General features: G+C 38.8%; 1 long non-coding RNA gene across 2 annotated transcripts in view; it reads left to right on the forward strand.

The window, feature by feature from the left end:
- Positions 1–18200, forward strand: part of LOC103098272 (uncharacterized) — a 252515-nt gene that overhangs the window by 126465 nt on the left and 107850 nt on the right. The window lies entirely within an intron of this gene.

The following is an 18200-nucleotide window of genomic DNA, read 5'->3' on the forward strand; positions in this document are numbered from 1 at the left end:
AGTATTTCGTTCACTGTACAAAAATCCACTAAATGCCTTTTAAAAATCCATTTTATAGATCATAGGGTTGTGTTTCTTTAGCACCACAAAATGTCATGCCTTGGAAGATCTTTAGCATACTGAATGCCTGGCTGTCAGGCCCCATTCAAGGGCTAATGTTGGAAGAAGCTGAGAGTTCCATCCTCACTAGGTATAAATGTTGCTTCTAAATGTCTCACTTAGGTGTGGAGATAACAGAGCAAAGCAAACTCTTGAAAGAGGAAAATTCAAATATCAGAGAACATGAATCTGTACTCTGAGAGGAGCTTGAGAATGGAAAAATCTCAGGACAGTCAATATTTAATTTCCTCTATATTCTTTTTTTTTGTTTTTAAACCCTTACCTTCTGTCTTGGAGTCAAAACTGTGTATTGGCTCCAAGGCAGAAGAGTGGTAAGGGCTAGGCAATGGGGGTCAAGTGACTTGCCCAGGGTCACACAGATAGGAAGTGGCTGAGGCCGGATTTGAACCTAGGACCTCCCGTCTCTAGGCCTGGTTCTCAATCCACTGAGCTACCCAGCTGCCCCCTCCTCTATATTCTAAGTGAGCCAATGCATTGTTCAGTTCTAGAGAATTTCCAAAACAAGAAGGAGGGAGCTTTTGACTAGGAGATCAATTCTTCCTCAATGATGATACTTTAAAACAATATCTCAATCTTCACCAAGGGACTATCAAAGTCCAGTGAAAGGCCTGTAGATTTTGTGGCAAGCCAAAATAGTACCCCAAACTGAAAACTCTTGACACTAAAGTCAATGTAATTTCCCACAGGTTCTTCTTTGGTCAATGTGCTCCTGCTGTTCCCAAAGAGGACAATGAGTGCAGAGTATGTTTGGCTCCAAACATCAAGGTTACAGTACAAAGGATTTAGAAGAGATCTGAGCTTATTTTAGAAATTTGTCTACTGGGAAGATCAATGTGCCTTGGGCTAATTATCTAATAAAAAGCAATTGGAAAGCATCCTTCCAGATCCTACACGGATCTTGCTTTAGAATGCCAAAGATCAGGTCTTTGGAGCCCTATGGAAACTGGAAACCTAAATGTCTGGGCTTCCCCCATCCCGTTTGAGGATATATGTTGGAAGTGCCTGAAAACTTAGAATACAGAATTTCTTTGCTTGGTGGTAATTCCTCCCTGTGTTTGTGCACATTTTAAGGAGAAACGTTAGAGAGAGTATTAGATGGGGAATTGGTCCTGGAATATAAAATGTATGGGTGGAAGGAAATTTGGAGTTCAGGTCCTGAGGTGGATGAAGCTATGTAAAATGCAGGGTCAGAGTTGTGAGGTACCAGAAGAGAGAGAGAGTGGGGGATGGATAGGGTCAAGCAATGGAAAATTTCAGAAGCAAAAGGAATTAGCCTTGACAGTTGCCATGGAAACAAAAAGGAGAGCGTTAACAAAGCACATAGAAGAAGGGATATGAGAGGAAAGAGAGCCCCCCCTGTACCACAAAATGTGAGCTCTTGCCTTGTGCTCAAAACCACTATATGCCTTTTGGTTGCTGGGTTCAGAATTTTTATTAGTTCAAAATTTTATTTTATTTTATTGTAATTTATATTACACCACGATGAGGCTTAAATTTTTAAAAAAGAATCCTACATCCTCTCCCATATACCTAAAAAGATTTGGTGAAATTGTTGATTTGTTTTGCTAACTTAAAATCCCCAGACAATGGAATATATCATCACTATGAAATTAATGCAACTCCTTTAAGCTCCTTCTTTGGTAAACAATACTCCTGACATGAATGTTCATGAAATAAAATATGGACTTTTTGGACACAAAAAATTCCAAAGTTTTCATTCCTTAGCCTTCCACTGTCAGACCTTTGAATGTGTGATTAACCACTGTCTTTTTTAAATTGAGATATAGCCAAAATTTAAAAATAAAAACAAAAAAAAATTACATGTTTTGCCATTCTGCCAAAAATTTTTAAGACATTTGATGCTATTTTTCAGTCTTTTCACACCCTTTGCAGCCCCAGTCTGAATTTTCATGCAAAAGGTACTGGAATGATTTACCATTTCCTCCTCCCACTCATATGTCAGATGGGGAAACTAAGGCAAACAGTGTTAAGTGTCTTGCCTGTGATCCTAGAGCTAGTGAATATCTGAAGCCACATTGGAATTCAGCTCTTCCTGACTCCAGACCCTATGTTCTAGCCACTAAGTCACCTAGCTGGTGAGATTAGGGTCTGTTTTTTGGCTAGCCAGAACATCCCTCCAAGCCACACTAGCTGCACACTGAAACAAATGTCATTCAATGCTGTTACTTGTTACAGAAACTGCTATTCCTTTGCTTGTAATAAATAGGAATATGAAGAAATTGTGGACCAAAACCCATATTCAGTACAAAAATCTCATCAGAGAAAAGGTTTCTGTTTCAAAATCAGCCAATGGAATCAGAGTCCAATGAAAACAAAATGAAAAGAATAATCCATCATCATGTGGTATGTGCACTCAAAATGTCGAAATATCTAAAATTCTGAGCTTCTGGTCACCTTTCAGTGAAAATGTTGCAAGTAATTAAGACTTTAAGACACAGAATGGCCTAGCTAGGAATTAAGTGCTGCCTCTGAAAGTCCCAACATGGAGTGGAAAGTGAAGCCAGAATAGCAGACCAATAAGGGCACTGAGAGAAATTTTGAATCTAGAATTCTGAGATTCCCTCAGCTGTACAATTTCGAATATTCTTGTGGGGAGGGACAAGATCAGGTAACAGGGGAGATGTGCATGGGCTGAGAATGAAACTTGTCAGTAACAAAAGGACTTTAACACTTTACATGGTTTTTGAATGGTCGAGAGAAGGAAAGAGGAGAACAATGAGAAGCGATATTACAACTCAGAGTGCCCTAAAAACAACACAGATCAGATATGCAATCCCCATGTTGGATTGCAGGTCTAGCTTTTTGAGAATATATGTCTTTGACCCTGGGAATGTTCTTAGAATTGCAAGTTTCAAAAATGACAAGATTGTCTTCTCCTATATATGTATTTCGTTGGCTCAGATCTTGACATGTTGGAGGTCACTGAAAAAATTAGATGAAGTTAGATTTTCCATAAGAGATCATATCATATATTCCGGTTTTTCAGGTACCATTCAGGAACTATACAAGGGCTAGGCTATTGAAGAGCTAGGGATTACATTAGGAATTTCTGTTCTATGATAAGCAGTGCTATTCTGAATGAAATAATTTGGAATTGAATATGAAGCCAGAATTCGTGATCATTCAGTATTGATACTATATGAGCAAGATGCAATTTACATCTTGTAGAAACTAGAATGGTAAGTTTGGGAAAGACTAAAAGAGAGGGAGAAGATATATGTTCAGAGGTTGATTGGGGAAATTGTCTAAAGAATGGCGTTTTATAACATTGTAAAATCTATATCAGATTGCTTGCCATTCAGAGAAGGGGAGAGGGAGGGAAGGAGATAAGGTGAGAAATTGACTCAAACATTAAAAAATGAAGGTTAAAATTATTTTTTTCATGTCATTGAGGAAAAAAATGTTTTAAATAACTGACTATGTCAGGTCTGGAAGTAACCACGGAAAAGAGAATGAGCAATTGAGAAGAGAATTCAGAACAACTGATTTCTTATCCAGTAGAATATCCCAAAGTTCAGGATTGTAGAGCCCTCCAAATTTCCATATGCCATAGCTCTGAGGGCTCTGAGAAAATCAATTGAGCTGCCTTGGATTGGGCTTTCCAATGCAAAATGTCATTTATTTCAAGGTTGCATGGAAATATATTCTTAGTTGGCAAAATTTTGGTCAGTTTTAGGTAAATAAGGAATATAAGAGAATTTAGAATTTCTATATGAAATCAATCATTTATTTCCATTTAATTTATATTATACCCGGATAAAGCTTTAAAAAATCTCACATGTCCGTCCACATAGCCAACAAAGTTTAGTGAAAATACTGTCTGTTTTTTGGCTAGCTCAGAGTCCCGAGACAATGGAATCTCTCATCACTGTGAAACAAATGCAGTTCCATCGAGATCCTTCTTTGGTAAACACTTTGGTCGATATGATTCATCATGGAAATACATATATAGTATTTGGAGCACAAAAAGAAATACCAAGATGTTAATAATTGAAGTCACCCAAGAGGCAGAAGTTATTCTTCCACATCATGGTATCTATAAATCCGTAGGTGCATTGTGATTAAAATACTTTTCTTTAAAAATCACTTTCTAGGGGGCAGCTGGGTAGCTCAGTGGATTGAGAACCAGGCCTAGAGACAGGAGGTCCTGGGTTCAAATATGGCCTCAGATCCTTCTTAGCTGTGTGACCCTGGGCAAGTCACTGAACCCCCATTGCCTAGCCCTTACTACTCTTCTACCTTGGAACCAATACACAGTATTGGGGTTTTTTAATTCATTTTTTAGATCAGAGAGTAGTGTTTCTTTATTACCAAAAAATGTTATTTCTTAGGAAGTCTTCAGCAGACTAAATATCTGGGCTGTCAGGTCTCATCCAAAGGCTAAAGTTGGAGGGGGCTTAGAGTTCGAATACAGAATTTTATAACTAGGCATAAATGCTACCACTGAATGTCTCACTCTGGTTTGGGAATATCAGAGAAAAATAATACCTTGGAGCACACAAGGTCTGACTTAAATTTGCTACATACCACTCTCTTTCAGAGCTGGAAGCTCGCAGAGATCATGAATCCTTAAGACTGGAAAGAGCCATAGAGTGGAAAAATCTTTGAAATGGCAAGGATAATTTTCCTCTCTCTATATTTTTAATGAAACACTATATCGGCCAGTTCTAGATAACTTCTAAAACAGAAAAAGGAAATGTTACCTAGAAGATCAGTCTTTAATGCCAATCTAATTGATATTCTGCAGTGGTGATACTTTGGATCCAAGATCTCATTTTTTAATACATAGCTGTGAATGTGCAGGGAAAGTCCTGTGGATTTTGTAGCAAGCCAGAACAGGACCCCAACTAAAAACCAGTCACACCAAAACCAATGTAATTCCCTTTGGGTCCATCTTTGGTCAAATTGACTCCAATATTCCTAATGATAAAAATGAATACAGAGTATGTTTGGGCCAAACCATCAAGGTGTAATATCCTAAAGGCTTAGAAGAGATATGATTTCATTTTGGAAATGTTTCTGTGGGGAAGATTCATATACCTTGTACTAATTACCTAATAAAAGTGTTTAAAAGCATCCTTCCAGATTCTGCAAGGGTTTAAGCCTTAGAATTGCAAAGGGCAGCCCTTGTTAGCCCCATGTAAGTCTGAGCTTTTGAAGATATATGTTGGAGGTGTCTGAAAACTTAGAAAAGAGAATTTCTTAGCCAGAAGATAAATCATGCCTCTGTATGTCCAGATTTTGAGGGGAAATTTTGCAGAGTATATGATGGGGGATTGCTCATGGAATGTAGAATATATGAAATGGAAGGAAATTTCAAATTCAGGATCATAAGATGGCCGACACTGCAGGTCAGAATTGTGAGGGACAAAAACAGAGAGACTGGGGGATGGATAGGCTCTGATAATGGAAAATTTCAGAAGCAGGAGGATTTGAGCACAGAGTGCGTCAAGCTTGGCAGTTGCCATGGAGATGAAAATGAGAGTTAGCAGAGCACAATGAAGAAGGGATATGAGAGGAAAGAGAGCCCCCCTCCTCCTCTCTATGGACCACAAAAGGTCAGATCATGCTGTGTACTCAGAATCATTAAATGCTGTAAGTGGGTGGCTTCATAGAACATTAGTCAACTACTAGGGAGGGGGGATTGGAGTTGAAAATCTCAAAAATGACAAGGATATATTTTCAAAGATATATATTTAGTGAAGCCAAATAGTGGCCATTTAAAAATCATTTTTAAATCTCAGGAAAAAGTTGATTTTTCATACAAAACTCTTTACTTATTCCATTGTAGTTATATTAGCTATCAGTGATGCATAAGCAAAACATTTTTAAATACCCCCCCAATCTTCCATCTTATTGCCAAAACGTTTTGTGATTTTGTTCATGTTTTTGCTCAGTCTTTTCAGAGTCTTTGTAGCCCCAGTCAAGGTTTTCTTAATAAAGATACTATATTGACTTACCATTCCCTTTTCCAACTCATTTGCACCGTGAGGAAATTGAGACAAACATGGGTAAGAGAATTGCTTAGTTGCTTACTAGAGAACTAGTAAGTGTTTGAAGACACATTGAAACACATCTCTTCCAAATTCCATGCTCTTTCTTTGTCCACTGAGCAATGTAACTGGCAAGATTAGGATCCCCTTGTAACCACAAGAGCTGCACAGTAAAACCAATGTCATTTAATACAGATCCTTGTTAAAGGGCCTGCTATTGCTTTTGCTTTTAGTGACCAGGAATATCGATACATTTTGTTTAAAAAAAAGAATCTAAAGTTTTAAGGAAGAAATCTTAGAAGTAGTCTTTGGTTTCAAACTCAGCCAACAGTTCAAATCCATGTAGACTTTAATAAGAATCCAATGAACAAAAAAGGAAAGTAAAGCCAGAATAGCGAATCAGTGAGGGCATCCAGAGAACAGTGACTGTTTTTTGATTCCAGAAATCTGAAATGGATTAGGCTTAGAATCTTGAATTTCCTTTTGGGGAGGGACAAGATCAAGGAGAGTAGAAGATGCTCAGGGACTGAGAATGGAACTTGTCAGTAACATAAAGGTTTTAACACTTAGCATGATGTCTCAATGGTCAAGAGAAGGAAGTAGAACAATGAGAAAAAGAGATATCAGAGCCCAAAGTGCCCTGAGAATGCCATAGATCACATCTGGAAAAGTCCTGAAAATTCCCATGTTGGATTGCAAATCTGTCTCTGAGAACATAAATCATTGACTTTGGGAATGGCCTTAAAATTGCCAGTTTCATAAATGGCAAGGATGGATTGCCTCATTTATACTGAATTGGCTTACCTACTGATGTTGAAGGTTGTTGAAAAAATTAGATGAGGGAAATTTTTCTGTAAGAGATCAATCATATAGTCCTATTTAACTTTAATTGGTAATGCAAAAAAAAATCTCACATCCATAACCAAACAGACTGATAGGTGTGATGAAAACACTATCTATAATTTGACCACATCCCCATAATAAATCTGTACATAAAAACCAATTTGATCCAATGCAATTCCTGCCTTCATAAAGATAGCTATTAAGAGCAATATTCATGATAATGAAAGTATGGTTAGCCATTCAAACATGGTGCTAGGCAATTAGGAGTCATAGGAGGCTAAGTCTTATGCCTGAAAGTCACTCTATTGTTGAGTGCATTGTTTAAAATATAAACAATGAAATAAACAGATGCCTTATTCAACTTTGGAGGGTGCTAATTTAGATATGACAATGTCCTATGTGGGAATGTTATTAGAACAATGACTGTCAGCCTGCACTTTCAGGTACTGTTCAAGGGGTAAGCTGATGATGGGTGAGGTCTCAAATTAGAGAATTTCTCAGTATGAGAGGAAGTCTCAATATGAATGAAAAAATGTATAGAGTGGAATATGGAGCCAGAATACTTTATGAGGTATTTGAAAGAACAAGGAGAATATATGAGCTGGATGGAAACTGACTATCCAGAACTCTGAGATGGACCAGGGTATAGAATCTGGAATGTGAATTTTGGGGAGGATTTGAGTAGAGAAGGGAGGTGTTCAGAGGCTGATTGGGGAAATTGTCTAAAAAAATGGCATTTTATAACTGAACATGTCACATCTGAGAGTGGCCATAGAGAAGGGATGCACTATTGAAGAAAGCATTTAGAACAAGGATTGTCCTATCCAGCAGAATACTCAAAAGATCTGGATTGGAATATTCCCCCAAATTTCCATTGCAAAAGCTCAGAGGTCAGCTGCCCTGGGTTGGGCAAGTTTTAGGTTAATAAGAAAAGTGGGAGAGTTTAGATTTTTTATATGAGATTAGTTGTTTATTTCAGTTTAATTTATATTATGGCTTGATGAGATAAAAAAAATCCCCTATCCTCTTCCATAGAACCAACAAGGTTTGGTAGAAAGTAATGAATAGTTGTTGGATAGCTCTGAATCCCAAACAATAGCATCGCTCTGAAACAAATGTAATTACCTCAAGCCATTTCTTTGGTAAAAACTACTATTGATATGATTATTCACGAAAGTACATATAGAGTATTTCAGACCCCAAAAGAAATACCACAATATTAATTTTTGGACTCTCTTAAGATACAGAAATTATGTTTCTAGATGATATATATATATATGTATATATATATATATATATCTTTGCTTTGTAAGAAAAACCATCCAGTTTAGAACACAAAAGGTCAGATCTTTGAATGTGCACTGAACCACCCTCTTTGAGAGCATGGAACTCTCAGAGAACATAAATCCTAAATTCTGGGAGAGGGTTTACAATGGAAAATCTCAGAAATGGAAAGAATTATTTTCCTCTGCATTCTGAGGGCAGCAATATATTGGCCAGTTCTAAGTAATTTCCAGAATAAGAAATAGATTTTCCCTAAAGAGATCAATCCTTAATTCCATTCTAATTTATATTCTACATTTGGTGATCCTTTGGAACCAATTTCCCATTCTACACTATAGGGCTACAAAGTTCAGGGGAAGTCCTGTGGATTTTGTAGGAAGCCAAAACAATGCCCCAAGCCAAGGACCCTTGCCTAAGAAAACTAATGTAATTTCCTGTGGGTCCTTTTTTAGTCAACGTGCTCCAGCTATTCCTAAGGATGAATATGAATGCAGAGTATGTTTGGACCCAAACATCGAGGTGTAATATCCTTGGATCTTTGAAGAAACCTGAGTTTAGTTGGGAAATATTTTCATAGGAAAACTAATGTGCCTGATGCTAATTATCAAAAAAGCATGCTTCAAATTCATGTAAGGATTTGGTCTTCGAATGCCAAAGAGCAACTCTTGGTAGCCTCGTGGGATTCCCCATCCCATTTGAGGATATAAGTTGGAGGTGCCTGAAAGCTTGGAATACACAGTTTCTTAGCTAGGAGAAATGTCCTGCTTCTGTATATGCAGATTTTGAAGGGAACAGTTAGAAAGAGTCTTAGATGGGGGTTTGCTCATAAAATATAGAATGAATTGGACAGAAGGAAATTGCAAATTCGGGTTCATGAACTTGATAATACTTTAGAAGGTGCAGGGTCCAAATTGTTAGGAACCGGAACAGAAAGAGCCAGGGATGGCTAGGGTCTGGCAATGGAAAATTTCAGAAGCAAGATGATTTGAGCAAAGTGTCAGACTTGGCTGTTGCCATGGAGATGAAAAGGAGCGAGTTAGCAGAGCACAAAGAAGAAAGGATATGAGAGGAAAGAGAGCCCCCTCTGGACGACAAAATGTCATATCTTGCAGTGGATTCAAAACCACTATATGCTATAGCCAGGTGGGCTCAAAGGACATGTCACCTACTGGGGAAGGGGCTTTGGAGTAGAAAATCTCACAAAAATGGAGCCCAACGGTGGACCTTTATAAATATTTTTAAAAATCAGGAGAAAGTAGATTGTTTCTTGGGATTCATTCTTTTATTCCAGTCGAGCTTTATCAGGCATCAGTGATACATAAGTAAAACAACGACATTTTTAAAACCCCCAGACTTTCCATCACACTGCCAAAAGGTTTTTGTGAGACTGTTCCAGTTGTTCAATAGTATCGGGCTCTCTGGGACCACATTCAGGGTTTTCATGGTAAAGGTACTGGAGTGGTTTAACATTTCCTCCTCCAAATCATTTGCCAGATAAGAAAACTGAAGTAAACAGTGTTAAATGACTTGCCCAGGGTCCCAGATCTAATAAGTGGCTGAAGTTGCCCTGAAACTCAGCTCTTCCTGACTTCAGGATCTGTGCTCTATCCATCGAGCCACTTCACTGGTGAGATTAGGGTTCACTTTTTGGCTGGTCAAAACATGCCTCCAAACCACAAGAACTGCACACTGAAATCAATGTCATTCCGTGCAGTTCCTTGTTAAGGAGACTGCTCTTGCTCTTGCTTTTAATAAACAGGAATATGGAGAAAGTTTGGACCAAAACCAAAGTGTTAAGTACAAAGATCTTATAAGGAGGAAGACTTCTGTTTCTAGCCTAGGGTTCAAATCCATGTAGAATTTAGTAAGAATCCAATGAACAAAAGAGGAAAAAAGAACTCTACTCATTATAGTATGATGTAGTTGGGTTTGTTTTTACACAAAATTTCATATCTTGAAGGGCCTGTGGAATTCTAGAATTCTGGGCTTCCTGGTCCCATTCATGTGAGAATGTTGCAACTATGGTGAGGACTTAGGACACAGAATAGCTTCGCTAGAACTTAAGTGCAGCTTCTGAATGTTCCAACGTAGAGTGGAAAGCAAAGCCAGAATAGCAGATCAGTGAGGGCACCCAAGGAACCAAGACTGGGTCGGGTTGAAGGGAAATTTTGATTCCAGAATCCTGAGATGCATTCAGCTGTAGAATCTTGAATATCCTTATACAGAGGGACAAGATCAGGGACAAGGAGAGATGTTCATGGGCTGAGAATGGAATTTGTTAGGAATAGAAGGATTTTATCATGTAATTTGGTTTCTCAGTGGTCAAGAGAAGGAAGGAATTAGGAGAACAATGAAAAGGTGGGATGTCAGATCCCAACGTGCCCTGAGGACACCAAAGATCATACCTGAGAATGTCCTGAAAACCCACATGTTGCATTGCAACCACCCCTGAGAACATAAATCATTGACTTGGGACTGACCTTAGAATTACAGGTTTTATAAATGGCAAGGATGTATTCTCCTATGTATATTTAATTGGCTCAAATATTATCATGTTGAAGGTCACTGAAAAAATTAGATGAAAGATTTTCCATCAGAAACCAATCATATATTCCAATTTAACTTTCATTGGTGATGCAAAAAAGTTCACAGATATAACAAAGCAGAATGATGAGTATGATAAAAATACCATCTATAATTTGGTCCCTGCAGAAACAAAAAATCTATACATGGAAACCAATTTGGTCCCATGCAGTTCTTTCATCATTAAAAAGAGCTATTGAGAGAAGGTCCTTAGAACACTGAATATCTGCCTTTCCGGGTACCATTCAAAAGGGAAACTGGCGATGGGTTACATTAGAGAATTTCTCAGCATGACAGAAAGTTCCATTGCAGGTTTTAGAGTTGAATATGAAGCCATAATTCTTGATCAGTTAATTGATTTGGAAATATGAGAAGATGGAAATGGACTATCTAAGATCCTGAGCTGGAGGAGTCTGTAGAACCTGGAATGTCAGGTATGGGAAGGTTTAGAACAGAGAGAAGGGACTTGTTAAAAGACTGATTGGGGAAATTATCCAAAGAAATTGTTGTGGACTGAAATGTTCATGGCCAGAGAGTTCCAACACACGGGGGACACTCTACTGGAACTCTGGGTTTGGGGCCACAGCAAGACTCTCTCTGCTGCTGTGCCTGGGGCCAGGGCAGACTGCTTCTTGTGGCCATTTTAAGGCCAGCAGAACTCATTCTGCTTCTGTGCCTGGGTTTTTTTTCCTTTGGGGTCTTGGCAAACAGCCATAACCCTGTCCTTTACTATGGGCTTGCTTCTTCACTACCCAAGACTTTCCAACTGGAAAAATTAAATTTGTAAAATCTAAAAAATGCCTTGTATTGTACTGCAATAATCCATGGCCATAATATCCCTTAGAATTTGGAGAAGGTCAGTAAATGGGTCCCTAAATTATAATACTGTCCTGCGATTGTATTTGTTTCACCAGAGGGAGGGAAAACTAATAGAAATCACTTACATTCTAGCCTTAATGGAACTCAGAGAACAATGCAGAATGTGCTTAGCCAGGATGGATTTCTTCCCAGATAAACCCCCTGACCCCCACCCCACCAAGTACAGGACTCTGTGTTCATCCCTGATCTTGTGCCCCTATTCAGCAGGAAGTATTTCCAGAAAACTGCCCTTCACCGGTTATCCTGATTCTAGGCCCTGTATTATTTGGGGTGCGGAATCAAACCCTGCCAAGTAGCTATACACAATCCAAAGAACATGGAAACAAGAAGTAGTTGATTAGAATGGAGTCACCTGAGTTGCTTAGATTCACAGTTATTAGAGGACTCTTCACATCAACCTTTAGACATAACCTAGGTCCTTGGTCGTGGGAGTGTCTAAACAGCAAGTGCGGGGCTGGTTCAGTTCCCTGGTCGCACTGGACTAGCTTCAAACAATGCTCAGTTTCCACACTCACTCCCTTCCTTAGAGTCTGTCTAGAAAAGAGCAAAACTGAACCTGAAGTTGCCCCGGGGTATTTAACACAGAATTCGCATCTCATACACATTGCGGTTTGCTACCCCCTTCCCCAGTGGGCAGGGTGAACCATGGGTAAAGCCACACAGATGAAAGTGGACTATGACAAAGTGGCATCAGGTCCCTGGAGGCACAGGGCAGCAACTGCCCAAACACATGATTCCTTTCTTAGTAACTAATCTAGATAAAAAGCATTCCTGAGAACCCTACCCATTCACTCTGTTTCTCACTCACTCATTCACTCTCTTCCCTTCACTTATCACACCTCCTTATCTTCTTACCTTACCTTAATTAACTACTTACTACACTAGCTGTTACTCTATTATAATAAAGCGTGTTTCCTCAAAATGGAGTCAGTTTGAGCCATCAGTCAATTCCTTGGATAAAACCCAGTCACCTTAACCATACCAAAATGGCCTGTCAGGTCTGGGAGGAGCCAGAGAGGAGAGAATGAGCATTAGACCTAGGGATATCCTATCCAAAAGAGCACCCACAAAGTCAGGATTGGAGTATCCTCCAAGTTTCCAAAACCTGGTTGCATACCAGATCTAATTTAATTCCCCATGGGTCCTTCTTTGGCCAAACTACTCCTGATATTCCTTAAAATGAATACGAGTGCTGAGTCTTTGTGGACCAAAACATCAAGGTTTAACATCCTAACACCTTAGAAGAGACCTGAGTTGATTTTGGAAATTTTTCAGTAGGGGAGGTCCACGTGCCTTGTTCTAAAACTTAAAAGCATCCTCCCATGTTTTACAAGGCTACAGTCCTAAAATGCCAAAGATCAGCTCTTGGTAGCCCTGTAGAATCCTGAAGATCTGTGCTTCCCCCTCCCTTTTGAGATTATATTTTCTAGGTATTTGAAAGTTTAGGATACAGAATTCCTTAGCTAGGAATTAAGTCCTGCTCATGTACATGCAGATTTTGAGGGGAAAGTTTAGAGAGAGTATGAGATTGGAAATTGCTCATGGAACATACACTGTATGAGGTGGAAGATAATTTCGAATTCAGGGTCATTAAGTGGTGAGGCTATAGAAGGTGCAGGGTCCGAATTGTGAGGGACCAGAACAGAGACAGTGGGGGATGGATTGGGTCTGCAATGGAAAATTTCAGAAGCAGGAGGATTTGAGCACTTAGAGTGTCAGCCTTGGCAGTTGCCATGGAGATGAAAATGAGAGTTAGCAGAGCACATAGAAGAAAGGATATGAGAGGGAAAAGAGCCTCCCCCACCATACCCGCCCCCGCCCCCAGGGATCACAAAATGTCAGCTCTTGCAGTGTACTCAAAATCATTATGTGTTATTATATGTGGGTGGATTCAAAGAAACTAAATTACCTACTGGGAAGGGAGCCTTGGAGATGAATATCTCGAAAATTAGAAGGATTGATTTTCATAAAGATACACTCAGTAAGCACAAATAGTGGCCATTTTGAATTAGTTTTTTTAAAATGAAGAGAAAAATCAATTTTCCTAGGGAATCATTCATTGATTCATGTCTAGTTATATAGAAGGTATCAGTGATAAAGACACAAAACAAAAGAGACAAAAAAACTTTTTTAACCCTCACATCTTCTATGGCACTGCCAAAAGCTTTTTGTGACATTGTTCATGTTGTTGTTCATTCTTTTCAGACTATTCATAAGCTTATTTGAGATTTTCATGATAAAGGTAGTGGCTTATTATTTCTTTCTCCAATGCATTTGTCAGATGAGTAAACTGAGGCAAACAGTGTTAAGTGTCTTGCTCAGACTAGTAATTGTCTGAAGCCAAATTGGAATTCAGCTCTTACCAACACCAGGACCTGGGCTCTATCCACTGAGCCATGGAGCTGGTGAGATTAGGGTCCCCCTCAAAACCACAAGAGCTGTACATGGAAACCAATATAATTCCATGTAGTTTTCTCGTAAGTAGCCTCTTAAGCTATTGCTCCTGCTTTTATTGACCAGGAATATGGAGAAATTTTGGACCAAAAACCCAATTGTTAAGTACAAAGATCTAAGGGAAAAGATTTCTGTTTAAAAATCAGCCCAGGGTTCAAATCCATGTAGGCTTTTATAAGAATCCAATGAACAAAAAATGGAAATTATAACTTTACACATTTGAGCATGATTGTGCTTTTGTACCCAAAATGTCACATCTTGGAGGGCCTTTAGAATACTAAAATTCTGTTCTTCCTGGTCCCATTCATATGGGAATGTTGCAAGTAGGTGAGAATTTAAGGACAGGAATGTCCTAACTAAGAATTAAGTGCTGCCTCTGATTTTCCCTATGTGGAGTGGAAAGTGAACCCAGATTAACAGATCAATGAGGGTAGTGAAGAAACAAACACTGCACTGGTTTGAAGGAAATTTTGAATACAGAATCCTGAGAGACATTCAGCTGTAGAATCTCTAATGTCCTTGTCTGGAGGGATGGGATCAGGGCCAACAGGAGGTGTTCAAGGGCTGAGAATGGAACTAATTGGTAACAAAAGAATTTTAGCACTTAGCATGGTGGTCAAGAGAAAGAAGGAGTTAGAACAATGAGAAGTGCCATCAGAGGCCAAAGTGCCCTGAGAACACCAAAGATCCAATCTGGGAATTTCTTGAAAATCCCCATGTTGGATTGCAACTCTGTCTTGGAACTTAAATCATTGGTTTTGGGAATGGCATCATTATTACAAGTTTCATGAGTGGCAAGGATGTACTCTCCTGCATATATTCATTTAACTCAAATATTTATGTGTTCAATGTCATTGAAAAAACTAGGTGAAGGAAGATTTGCCATAAGAGAACAATTGTATAGTCTAATTTAACTGTCAAAGGAGATGAAAAAAAAATCTCTCATTGATAACCAAAAAGTCTAATGGGCCTGGTGAAAATGATATCTATAATTTGGCGACCCAGCAAACAACATCAGTTATCTGTACATAAAGAAAATTGATCCAATGCAATTCTGTTATTGATAAAGATAGCTATTGAGAGTAGCATTGGTGATGATGAATATTGAATGTTCTTAGCCATTAAAGCATGTTGTTAAGTAATAAGGATTTATAAGAGGCCATGATTTATGTCTGGAAAATCAATCTATTGTTTAGTTAACTGCAATGTTTAAAATATAAGCAATTAAACATCTTTTATTATTAATTCGTTAATTAATTTTTAGATATTAATTTAGGTATGAGAATGTTCTAGCTGTGAATGTCCTTAGAACACTGAATGTCTGTCATTTCTGGTATCAATGAAGGGTAAGTGGTTGAAGAACTAAGAATTACAGTAGGAAATCTCTCTGCATAACAGGAATCTGTCCCACACTGAATGAAACAATTTGGAGTGTAATATGAAGCTAGAATTCTTGATCAAGTAGTCCATTTAGAACCAAGCATATATGACCTGGATGGAAATTGACTGTCTATAATGAGCTGTAGAAAGTGGAATGTCCAGTTTGGGAAGGAATAGAAGGGAGAGAAGAAAAGTTCGGGGGCTGATTGAGAAAATTCTGTAAAGAAATGGCATTTTATAACTGACTATGTCACATTTGGGATTAGCCATGGAGAAGAGAATGAACTATTGAGGAGAGCATTTAGAACAAGGGATATACTATCCAGGGGGCTACCCAAATGTCAGGTTTGGAGTGTCCACCAAATTTCTATATGCCATGACTCTGAGGGCTCTGATGAAAATCATTGAGCTACTCTGGATTAACCTTTCCAATGCAAAATGTCATCAATTTCAATATTTCCTGGAAATTTTTTCTTTAAGTGAGCAAAAATTTGGGCCAGTTTTTAGGTAAATAAGAAATGTAGGAGAATGTAGAACTATATGATATTAGCCATGTATTTCAATTTAATTTATATTATACCTGGATGAAACCTAAGTTAATAAGATACTCACATATTCCCCCACATAGCAAATAAGATTGGATGAAAGTACTGATTATTTTTTGGCTAGCTCAGAATCCTCTGAAAATGGAATGTAATATCACCCCAAATTCCATCAAGATATTTCTATGGTAAACACTGTTATTGATATGATTATTAAGGAAAAATACTTCTACATATTTTAGGCACAAACAGAAATACTACAGTTTAATTTTTGGACCCTCCTAAGAGACATAAGTAATGTTTCCAGATCATGATATCTGTAAGTCTTTTGGTGCACTGTAAGAAAATCCATGAAAAATGTCTTTAAAATCCACTTTTTAGATCATAGGATAGTGTTTATTTAGCACCATAAAAGGTCATGTCTTGGAAGCTTATTAGCAGACTTAATGTCTAAACCAGTGGTGGTGAACCTTTTAGAGACCAAGTGCCCAAACTATACCCTAATGCCACATATGAGCCACCCCTTATCCTAGACAGGGGAGGGAGGAAGCACTCCCTTTGGGCTGCTGGGTAGAGGGGCAGGTGATATGAGAAATGTCTTTAGGTATAGTAGAAGGGGGAAGGATACAACCCCCTCTGGCACATGTGCCATAGTTTCACCAATAGAACTCTAGACTGTCAGGTCCCATTCAAGGATGAAATGTGGAAGGGACCAAGAGTTCCAATACAGAATTTCTTAGCTAGGAACAAGTCCTTCTTCTGAATGTCTCACTTTGGTGAGGGGATATCAGAGAAAAGCAAAATGCTGGAATATAAACTGTCAGACCTTTGAGTGTATTACAAACCACCTTCTTTGAGGTCTGGGAGATCTTAGATAACATGAATCTTCAGCTCTGGGAGGGTAGAATTGAAAATCTCAGAAATGTCACTGATTAATTTCCTCTATGTTCTATGTGAACCAATATATTCACCAATTCTAGGTATTTTCCAAAACCAGGAGGGAGATTTTGCCTAAGAGATCAATCCTAATTTAAAACCTAATTGACATTCTGCAATGGTGATACTTTATGACCCATTACTCATTCTTCCATACAAAGTGCTTTGAAAGCAAGCCAAAACAGTACCCCAAACTGAAAACCCTTGTACACCAAAATAATTTCCCAGGGGCCATCTTTGATCAAATTGTTCCTAAAATTCGAGTGAAGGGGGGGGGAATGCAGCATATGTTTGGACCAAAACATCAAGGTGTAATACAGGGGTCCCCAAACTACGCCCCGTGGATAGCATATGGCCCCCTGAGGCCATGTATCTGGCCCCTACCGCACTTCTGGAAGAGGCACCTCTTTCATTGGTGGTCAGTGAGAGGGGCACCGTATGTGGCGATGCCACTCATGTACAGTACTACTTCCGGTGACATAATCCTTTGCATGGTGCCTTAGAACAAAGCACTGCACAAAGGATTATGTGACTGCACAATGGAAGATGTCAGCATGGTGAGTGGTGATCTGGGGGAGGGGATTCCACACTGTGTATACTGCTGCTCAGTTAGGGTTAGGGTTAGAATTAGGTTTTTATAGTCCAGCCCTCCAATGGTCTGTGGGACAGTGAACTGGCCCCCTGTGTAATATCTTAAAGACTTAGATGAGACCTGAGGACATTTTGGAACTGTTTCTATGCCTTGTACTACTTTTTCAATAAATGAGTTTAGAAGCATCCTTCCAGATTCTACAAAGGTTCAGCCTTACAGTGCCAAAGATCAGCTCTTGATAGTCCCATGGATTATTGACTGTCTCTTTGAGGGTATATATTGGAGGTACCCGAAAGTTTAGGAAACAAAATTTCTTAGCCAAGAGGTAAATCATCCCTCTATATGTCCAGATTTTGAGGGGAGAGGTTAAGAGAGTATTAGATGAGGGTGTTGTTCATGGAATATACAATGTACGGAGGTAGAAGGAAATGTTGTATTCAGGGTCATGAGATGGATGAGGCTATAGAAGCTGCAAGGTGGAAATCGTGAGGGACCTGAACAAAGAGACTGGGAAATGGATAGGGTATGACAATGGAAAATTTCAGAAACAGTAGGATTCTGAGTACATTGAGT

Source organism: Monodelphis domestica, chromosome X (genome assembly GCF_027887165.1).
Source record: "Monodelphis domestica isolate mMonDom1 chromosome X, mMonDom1.pri, whole genome shotgun sequence".
Taxonomy (NCBI): Eukaryota; Metazoa; Chordata; class Mammalia; order Didelphimorphia; family Didelphidae; genus Monodelphis; species Monodelphis domestica.